General features: G+C 35.2%; 1 long non-coding RNA gene across 1 annotated transcript in view; it reads left to right on the top strand.

Annotated features, from left to right (window-relative positions):
• Window positions 1-4653, top strand: part of LOC127741581 (uncharacterized) — a 6373-nt gene extending 1720 nt beyond the window's left edge. Inside the window, exon 3 of the long non-coding RNA XR_008002695.1 lies at window positions 3439-4653. This is a non-coding gene — a long non-coding RNA (uncharacterized LOC127741581). The remainder of the gene's footprint in view (window positions 1-3438) is intronic.
• The last annotated feature ends 6457 nt before the right edge of the window (window positions 4654-11110 follow it).

The raw sequence follows: 11110 nt of genomic DNA, 5'->3' as shown, positions 1-11110 counted from the left end.
AACAGTGGAGTTTCTGCACACCATAGATTAAGGGTGTGGAGCTTTGCTGTACCTCAAGTTTCAATACAATCACTATTACTTTTCATTCAATTCTCTTTTATTCTTATTCCAAGATATACGTTATACTTAACTTGATGAATGTGATGATCCGTGACACTCATCATCATTCTCACCTATGAACGCACGTGATTGACAACCACTTCCGTTCTACCTTAGGCCGGGCGCATATCTCTTAGATTTCCCAACAGAATCTTCGTGGTATAAGCTAGATAGATGGCAGCATTCATGAGGGTCTGGAAGGTCTAACCTTGTCTGTGGTATTCCGAGTAGGATCCTGGGAATCCGGAAAGTCTAACCTTGTCTGTGGTATTCCGAGTAGGATTCCGGTATTGAATGACTGTGACGAGCTTCAAACTCCTGAAGGCTGGGCGTTAGTGACAAACGCAAAAGAATCAAGGGATTCTATTCCAACCTAATTGAGAACCGACAGATGATTAGCCGTGCTGTGACAGAGCATATGAATGTTTTCACTGAGAGGACGGGATGTAGCCATCAACCATGGGTGATGCCTCCAGACGATTAGCCGTGCAGTGACAGCGCCATAGGATCATTTTCCCGAGAGGATTGAAAGTAGCCACCGATGATGGTGATGCCCTACATACAGCTTGCCATGGAAAGGAGTAAGAAGGAGTGAAGGAAGAGTGAGTAGTGAAGTAGAGTTTCAAGAGGAGCACAGCATCTCCATACACCTATCTGAAAGTCTCACTATTGATTTACATAAGTATTTCTATCCCTTTTTATTTTCTATTTATTATTAATTCGAAATTTTGGGTTGACTTGGTTAAAAATTTTTTAAAATTAGTTGTTTCTTACAAGTCAAGTCAAAATTTCAAGATTAGGTAATTTTCTTTTCAAAAATCTTTTTCAAAATTTTTCTTTTCTTTTTCATTTTTCTAACCATGTTTTTCGAAAATAATAAAATAAAAATACAAAAAAATTAGAAAATCATAAAAATCAAAAATATTTTGTGTTTCTTGTTTAGTCTTGTGTTAATTTTTAAGTTTGGTGTCAATTGCATGCTTTTAAATTTTTTCTTGCATTTTTTCGAAAATCTCATGCATCCATAGTTCTTCATGATCTTCAAGTTGTTCTTGACAAGTCTTCTTGTTTGATCTTGATGATTTCTTGTTTTGTGTTGTTTGTTGTTTTTCATGTGCACTTTTGCATTCATATTTTCCATGCATTAAAGATTTCTAAGTTTGGTGTCTTGCATGTTTTCTTTGCATAAAATTTTTTTCAAAAATATGTTCTTGATGTTCATCATGATCTTCAAAGTGTTCTTGGTGTTCATCTTGACATTCATAGTGTTCTTGCATGCATCTTGTGTTTTGATCCAAAATTTTCATGTTTTGGGTCATTTTTGTGTTTGTTTTTCTCATAATTAAAAATTCAAAAATCAAAAAATATCTTTTCCTTATTTTTCTCCAAATTTTCGAAAATTTGAGTTGACTTAGTAAAAAATTTCAAAATTAGTTGTTTCTTACAAGTCAAGTCAAATTTTCAATTTTAAAAATCTTATCTTTTCAAATTCTTCTTCAAAAATTATATCTTTTTCATTTTTTTATTTTTTCGAAAATTCCAAAAATCTTTTTCAAAATATTTTCAAAATCTTTTTCTTATCTTTTCCAAAAGTTCCCTTTCGAAGTCATGGAGAGGAAGATGCATCTTGGGTTGACATATAGTGCGACTTGTCAGATATATATGGGTTATATGGGATTTCCCCGTTTTCTCCACCGATTGAGGTATCCTCTCTTTCACCCCGAAAAATATTGATTGAATCGTCATAAATCTGGAGCGTGAAGTGTAATGAAGTTCAATTAGATCGATCTGTGACAGAGCATAGGAACGTTTTCACTGAGAGGACGGGATGTAGCCATCAACCATGGGTGATGCCTCCAGACGATTAGCCGTGTAGTGACAGCGCATAGGATCATTTTCCCGAGAGGATTGAAAGTAGCCACCGATGATGGTGATGCCCTACATACAGCTTGCCATGGAAAGGAGTAAGAAGGAGTGAAGGAAGAGTGAGTAGTGAAGTAGAATTTCAAGAGGAGCACAACATCTCCATACGCTTATCTGAAATTCTCACTATGGATTTACATAAGTATTTCTATCCCTTTTTATTTTCCATTTATTATTAATTTCCGAAAATCCATAAACCAATTTAATCTGCCTAACTGAGATTTACAAGGTGACCATAGCTTGCTTCATACCAACAATCTCTGTGGGATCGACCCTTACTCACGTAAGGTTTATTACTTGGACGACCCAGTACACTTGCTGGTTAGTTGAACGGAGTTGTGAATTCAACTGGTGCCACAATAATGATTTCATACAAGTACAAAAGAATATGGATCACAATTTCGTCCACCATTTACTAAGTCCATCTCCCATTAGAACAGCTCTCACCTCCATTGGAAATTCCATATCCACTCAGCCCCATCCCAAAACATGCAGTCCCTTATAAAAGATCCTCTTTGGTTTGAGACTGAGAAAAGTCTCGGAAACTGATCTTTCAGAGCACCATCACGCAACTAGACATCCTCCCAGAACCGATTCCCTCTTCCATCACCCACCTCCATAGCCAACCCAGTAATCATCTTCTGTCTTACTTGCTGATTCTTGAACTGTAACTGGCAGATATCCTTCCACGGGCCCCTTGATTGGTAATACCTGAGAGGATAACATCACATTTGGGTCTAGGTTATTACAAGCACAAACCACCTTCTTCCACAGTGGACAATCCTCCTTTGAAAACCGCCACCACAACTTAAAGAGAAGGGCAGTGTTTCGCAGCATGGCATCCCCGACACCCAACCCACCAAGCTTTTTGGGCACCTGCACCACCTCCCACTTGACCAAAGCCATACCATTCCTACCATCCTCCTTACTCCATAGAAATCTTCTCTATATGGAAATAAGCTTCTCTGCAACAGCCTTTGGCATCTTATATAGGCTCAAATAATATACAGGGAGGCTATTTAGTACAGATTTAATGAGCACCAACTTACCGGATTTATTAAGTACTTTGGCTTTCTAAAGGCTTAGTTTTTCCTCCACTTTATAAATAATTGGCTTCCAAGTCTTCACCAACCTTGGATTAGCTCCTAGCGATATTCCCAGATATTTTACTGGAAGGGAGGCTTCCTTGCAACCCAGCACGCAGCACATATGTTGCACCTACTGAGCATTACAGTTAATAGGAATCAAGCTAGATTTATCAAAGTTGATGCTTAACCCCAACATCAACTCGAAACAACGAAGAATCCTCCTGTAGTTCTTGACTATCTCTTCCTCTGGGGGCAGAACAGAATGGTGTCATCTGCAAACTGGAGATGTGACAGCTCAACCTGATCTCTACCTATCAGTAGGTAAAAGGTTTTCTTTAATACGTTGGTTCGATTTTTTGAGGTAGGGGATATTTTATTAAATTAAATATTTTAAATTTGAATGCCTAAGAAGTTGATTGGATTATTGCAAATATAGGAATGCTTGATATGTGATGGATTTTGGATGTGGATTAAATATGTGACTGGTTGTATCTCTTGTTGGAATATGTTTGAATGATAGCTTAAGGATGCTTGGCAATGCTGATTTTGTTTTTTAAGATTGATTTTGAGTTAAGATCATGCTTGTGATTGAATTGTTTATTTGACGAGGTTGTGATTATTGTTAATGTTGATTTATGATTAATTAGAATTGATTTCGAGGATTGTTAAAAGATTGAAGTTTAGTTATTGAATGGTTTTCTTGAACATTGATTTTTATTAAAATAAGATTGTAACTTTGCTAATGAGTAAGTAACTCTAAAATAGTTGAAATTATGTGAAGCTGATTTTTGAATAGTAGTTATGAAATTCTTGAAGTTGGATGGGTTTACTTTTAAAAGAATGATAGTCGTCAAACTGGTTTATGATAAGTTGTTTATTGAGAATCTATTGTTATGATAACTGCTGATGAAACGGGCTGGTGATTTGTTGAGAAAGAGGAAACCCATAAGGGTGGCTAAGCCCGAGTTTTAGGCAAAGTACTGCGAAAATTTTTATAAAATTTGGGACTTTATTTGAAATGCTATTTAGATTTGGTTTTGGAAAGTTAGATTATTTGAGACTTATTTAGTTGAAAAAAGATTTATTCTATTTTGAATTCGATTTATTAAGAAAAGTATAATGTTTTAAACTCAATCTTTTAAGAAGGAATTTTGCTTTAAGTTATGTTTTGAGTTTGGTTTGATAAGAAAGAAAAGAAGAAGAATGAAAAGTAAAGAAAAGAGAGATAATTAAAGGAATCTCTGCCACAGGAGAGCAGAGAACAAAGACTAAAGGAATATATTAATTAAAGGAATGTCTGCCACTGGAGAGCAAATGCGACTTTATTTAGGCCTTAGTGCCAAATGTATAGTAGGGACGCCCACACACCGAGAACTGTTTTCCAGATGTAAGCTCATTGATTTGAAAGTCACTGTATGCGGCCTAGCCGTAAGACTTATAAGAACACTGTATGCATCTGGAACGCCATATCTGGCACTTGTGCCCGGGTAATGTCGGGAGCGGGTAGGCAACCAACACATGAGCTCATGATCTACACTAGGACTAGGCATGCATCATCCTTATTTGTGCATTTGCATTTGATTGTGTTTGCTTATCTTGTTTCTCTGTGACTGTGCTATTAGTCTTATTGTGATTTGTTTGTGTGTTAATCTGTCTCTTGTGCTATTAGTTTGTGTATTGAGATGACTGAGAACTAAGGTTGTGATTGAGATTTGCTTTAAGTTCCAAAATTTAAAGAAGGTAATTAATTAATAAAGTAAAAATTCAAAAGTATTTCCAAAGGTTTAATAAAATAGTTTTATTGAGTAAGTTAACTATTTGTATTATTTCCATTACTTTTACGACATTTCTATTCTCTACTGAGAACGTGTGGTTTGTTCTCACCCCAAAATCTTAAACCCTTTCAGTGACACAGGTTCAAAGACTCATTATGAAGTTGCGAACGAATAGTTGGAATTGTTTATAAGTTAAGTTGTTTTCATAGAGTTTCCTCACCTTTATCGATTAGGATTTTATTTTATCCAGTAGAATAGGTATTGTATCTGAATTTTATTTGGATTCTTTTGTATAATATTTATTATTGTTAATAATTATGTGATTATTTTTACTTGGTGTTCTTTGATGAATGATTTGATTAATAAAAAAACAAAATTTTTAGGCATTTTCTTAAAAATTGAAACACGACATCGAACTAAAGGCTCAATATTAAATTGTTATTAAGGAAAACGATTTAGTAACACCTTACTTTTGGTACGATCATGACGTGCTAAAAGTTAGAGTGTTACATTATGGTATTAGAGCAGTTTATCCTGATTAGAGCCTTGGAAATGTACTGACCGTTCTTTATTGCATACTTTGAGTGTCTGTCATGTTATAGGTCTTGTCTAAATGATGAGAATTAGAGCTTTATGCACATGGTTGTTTATTGATTAACGCTGTTAGCTTACTATTGCATATCTATTGATATTAAATCTGGCCAACTTAATGTTGATGGTTTATGTGTACAGGAAAGTTAATAGGTTATCATAGACAAATTGAAATTGATAGGTAATGGATAATGCGAGTCACGTGGTTCAGGGATGCTAGTATTTGCTTTTCGTGCTTGATCTCGACTTATGATTTTTCGTTTATGTCGCTTAGGTTGGCATATAGTTTCTTCTTTATTACCCTCATTAAAGTTCCTTAACTCAGATTCCTTCCTTGAACCCTAATTTGACCATTCTCCGATCGTATTTTATTTTTTGTTCATAATCTTGTTTGATTGTATTTTTGAGAGTTTGCTTAAATCTTTAAAAAATATTCATCTTTATCATTGATTATACTCTTCTTCATGAATCCTGTGCTCGTTGATTTGATCTTGAACTTATTTTGGCGTAATGCATGATCCTTAAATTTTGAGCGGTTTGAACCTTGAAAGTTTCGATTTGAATTAAGCTAACTATAATTTGATTCTTTTACTTCATGTCTAGTGTATATCTTGATCTGAGCATATTTTTTATTATCTCTTACATTCTCGACATCATAGTCCCTAACCTTGAATTCTTCTTCGTGATTTGTGTAATTCCTTGACGTGTATGAGTGTGTCAGAATATTAGGATTTTTAAAATAATAAGATCGATTGATTACACTGTTGCTTGACGACTAGTGAGTTTAAAACCTTGATTAAGTTTGCTGAAAGTTAAAGTTAACAATTGAGCGAGGATAGAGATGAGAATTCGAAAGGAATGGAAGTTGAAGAATTTTTAATATAAGATAAGTGTTGAGAATGACGTTGGATGTTCAAGAGAAATTGAGACGAAGTGATAAGCGAGTTAGAGTACAGTAAAGTTTTTGATTTGTCAAGAGAATAAGAGCGAGTGAGTGCATCCATATTATAATAAAGCGAATCCATCAAACTTGTTTTGAGATTTTTGTAACCCTGTTATGCCCTCTTTTCCTATTTTATAAGTAATTAAGACCATGAGACTTTTTATATCTAAGCAATTTTTGAGGACGGAAATTTTTATAAGTGGGATAGGATGTAAGATCCCAGATTTTTAGAAATTAAATAATAAATTATGATTTATTTTATTTATTTAGGATATTAATTTCAGAAATTTTTATATTGATTGGATATTTTCTTATTATTGATTTGAAATTTTGAGTAATTGAAAAATAATGAGGGTTTTAGATATATGGTTTAATTTGAATAATTAGATTTTGAACTTTATTTTATAATTTTATAGAAAATTAATTTGATTATCTCTAATTATTGAATTAGAGTAGTTATTTGAAAATAAATTAAGTTGACAATTAAATAAGTATTTTTATAGATATTATTATTATTGAATAAATATTGGTTTTTAATTACTCTTTATCTTTAATTCTATTGAAATTACCTAAACTACCCAAAATTCTCCAAATTGAACCCACTAACCCTAACCTAATCTAGCCATCGCCATTCACCGCCACACTCCTACGCCGTCACCATCGTGTCGAGAGCAGAAAGAAAGAGAAGAGAGGAAGAGAAGCCGTGTCGCGTCATCATCGAATCTTGAGGGACGGCGTTCGCAGAAGGAACCAACGGAGGGAGACGAGCGCGAGCTAAGAGCGAGAGGAAGAAAGCGCCGCCGTGCCTCCCGTCGTCATCGTCATTCATGCTCTGTCGCCGCGCTCCATGCCACTGCATGTCGCCGCCGCTTCCAACCGTCGCTGTTCAAGCCCAGTCGCCGTTACCTTGCTTTGTTATTGCCAAAGGAGAGGGAGCCACAAGGAGTGTTGCTGTCATGGACGAGCAGAATGCGAATAGTGAGGAGGGAAACCCGCCGCTGCACCGCTGCGCCTAGCTGCCGGAGAACGGCGCCGTGGTCACCGGGAAGCACGCCGGAGGTGTTGCTGTCCCTGTCCTTCGTTCCTAGTGTTCTAGTAAGCCTCTTTTGCTCAGAAAACCTCTCCTTGTTACTGTTCTGTTATAAATTATTGAGTTTTGCACGACGATTTTATGTCAGGGTTGAGTTACCGTTGTTAGTTGGTACTCTTGTTGTTATCGCTGTGGAACATAGTTGCAGTTGGCGCCGTTGTTTCTGGGCCGAGGGTAAAAGGTTTTTTTTAACACGTTGGTTCAAATTTTTGAGGTAAGGGATATTTTATTAAATTAAATATTTTAAATTTGAATGCCTAAGGAGTTTACTGGATTATTACAAATATAGGAATGCTTGATATGTGATGGATTTTGGATGTGGATTAAATGTGTGACTGGTTGTATCACTTATTGGAATCTATTTGAATGATAGTTTAAGGATGCTTGGCAATGCTGATTTTGGTTTTTAAGATTGATTTTGAGTTAAGATCATGCTTGTGATTGAATTGTTTATTTGACGAAGTTGTGATTATTATTAATGTTGATTTATGATTAATTATAATTGATTTTGAGGATTATTAAAAAATTGAAGTTTGGTTATTGAATGGTTTTCTTGAACTTTGATTTTTATTAAAATAAAATTGTAACTTTGCTAATGAGTAAGTAACTCTAAAATAGTTGAAATTATGTGAGGTTGATTTTTGAATAGTAGTTATGAAATTCTTGAAATTGGACGAGTTTACTTTTAAAAGAATGATAGTCGTCAAACTGGTTTATGATAAGTTGTTTATTGAGAATCTATTGTTATGATAACTGCTGATAAAAAGGGCTGGTGATTTGTTGAGAAAGAAGGAACCCGTAAGGGTGGCTAAGTCTGAGTAAGTGCTGCCGAAATTTTTATAAAATTTTGGAACTTTATTTGAAATGCTATTTTAAAATATTTGATTTTGGAACGTTAGATTATTTGTGACTTATTTAGTTGGGAAAAGATTTATTCTATTTTGAATTCAATTTATTAAGAAAAGTATAATGTTTTAAACTCAATCTTTTGAGAAGGTATTTTGCTTTAAGTTATGTTTTGAGTTCGGTTTGATAAGAAAGAAAAGAAGAAGAATGAAAAGTAAAGGAAAGAGAGATAATTAAAGAAATCTCTGCCACAGGAGAGCAGAGAACAAAGTTTAAAAGAATATATTAATTAAAGGAATGTCTGCCATAGGAGAGCGGATGCGACTTTGTTTGGGCCTTAGTGTCAAATGTATAGTGGGGACGCCCACACACTGAAAAATGTTTTCTTGATGTAAGTTCATTGATTTGAAAGTCACATTATATGCGTTCTAGCCGTAAGCACACTGTATGCATCTAGAAAGCCATATCTGGGACTTGTTCTCGGATAATGTCGGGAGCAGGTAGGCAACCGACACATGAGTTTATGGCTTGCACTAGAACTAGGCATGCATCATCCTTATTTGTGCATTTGCATTTGATTGTGTTTGCTTATCTTGTTTCTTTGTGACTGTGCTGTTTGTCTTATTGCGATTTGTTTGTATGTTAATTTGTTTCTTGTGCTATTAGTTTGTCTATTGAGATGACTGAGAACTGAGGCTGTGATTGAGATTTGCTTTAAGTTCGAAAATTTAAAGAAGGTAATTAATTAATAAATTAAAAATTCAAAAGTATTTTCAAAGGTTTAACAAAATAGTTTTATTGAGTAAGTTAACTATTTATATTATATCCATTATTTTTACGGCATTCTCACCCCTACTGAAAACGTGTGGTTTTTTCTCACCTCAAAATATTTCACCTTTTCAGTGACACAGGTTCGAAGACTTCGTATAAAGCCGCGAACGAATCGTCGGAATTGTTAAGTTGTTTTCCTAGAGTTCCTCGCCTTTATCGATTAGGATTTTATTTTATCCAGAGGGATAGGTATTGTATCTGAGTTTCATTTGAATTCTTTTGTATAATATTTATTATTATTAATAATTATGTGATTATTTTTACTTGGTGTTCTTTGATGAATAATATTGATTAATAATAAAACAAAATTTTCAGGCATTTTCTTAAAAATTGAAACGCGACATCGAATTAAAGGCTCAATATTAAATAGTTAGTAAGGAAAACGAGTTAGTAACGTCTTACTTTTGGTACGATCATGACGTGCTAAAAGTTAGGGTGTTACATCTATACCCCTTTGAATCATCATAAAACCCAAGAATTTATCTCCACAAACTTCAAATGCACATTTTGTTGGGTTCAACCTCATCCAATGAAGTTGGAGGCAACTAAAAACCTCCTGCAAGTCAGTAATCATGTCGGAATCATCTTTAGCCTTTATCAACATATCGTCGATATAAACTTCCAGATTCTTCTCAATCTGCTGCTTGAAGACTTTAGCCATCAACCTCTGATATGTTGCTCCTGCATTTTTAAAACCAAAAGGCATTACAGTGTAGCAATAAATCCCTTTAAGGGTGATAAAGGTTGTCTTATCTTCAACAGCTTTATGCATCGGAATTTAGTTATACCCACTATAGGCATCCAAAAAACTTAATATCTGATATCTCAAGGATGAATCAATCATGTTGGCGATGTTAGGTAAAGAGAAACAGTCCTTTGGGCAGGCTTTGTTTAAATTTGTGTAATCTACACACATTCGCTATTTTCCATTAGAATTTTTCACTATGACCACATTGGACAACCATGTTGAATCAGACAATTCCCGAATAAACTCAGCACCCAATAATTCTTGAACTTGCCTTTTCACCTCGACAGCTCGGTCAGGTGACATCTTTTGACGTCGTTGTGCAGCCAGTTTAAATTCGGGATTAATGGCCAACTGATGGGACATGATTGTTGGATCAATTCGAAGCATATCGGAGGATTCCCAAGCAAATAAATCTATGTTATCTCTTAAAAAATTTTGAAGTTCTGACTTTAAGGGATAAGTCAGTTCTTTATTGATCATAGTATACTTTTTTGCAATGTCACTGATCCGGAATTTCTCCAAGTGCCCATTGAGTTCTGGCCTTAGTTTCTTCTAATCTCGGAAATCCAAATCAATAAGGAACACCCCAGTGGAAACCTTAGCTTTATACCCGAGCATTAGACTGGCTTTGTTGCATTTAATAGCGGATGCCCGATCTCCACGGATAATTGTGACCCAACCCTCTACGGTTAGGAACTTCATAACCAAGAATTTTGTTGATATAAATGCACACACATCATTAAGTATTTTTATCGCCAGGATCACATTATAAGTTGTGAAATCTTGGAGGATGACAAACTCAGCTTGTACCACTCTCACATTGACACCTTCACCTATTGTGAAGAGGAGGTCGACAGCTTCGTCAGTTTTGACATAATGATCTCCAAGTCTAACAACTCCAGGAAAATGGGGCTTCAAATGTTCGTCCTTTAAATCCAGGGCGTCAAATGCATTTCTGAAGAGCAGGTTTGAGTCTGTGCCTGTGTCGATTAGAATCCTTTTCATGATGCCATTACCTAACATGGTAGTAATCACCAAGGTTTCATCATCTTCGGATGTGGCAGCCTGAAAATCTTCTGTCGTGAATTGTACTGCTGCAATGCTAGTTACTTTGAGAACTTCCAAAGTTGCAGCTTTGACATCCTTTTTCAGTGCATTGTTGGATCTAGACCATTG

The sequence above is a fragment of the Arachis duranensis genome, chromosome 1 (assembly GCF_000817695.3).
Source record: "Arachis duranensis cultivar V14167 chromosome 1, aradu.V14167.gnm2.J7QH, whole genome shotgun sequence".
NCBI classification, from domain to species: domain Eukaryota; kingdom Viridiplantae; phylum Streptophyta; class Magnoliopsida; order Fabales; family Fabaceae; genus Arachis; species Arachis duranensis.
The sequence above is the reverse complement of the archived record's forward strand: the minus strand, read 5'-3'. Positions and strand labels throughout refer to the sequence as shown.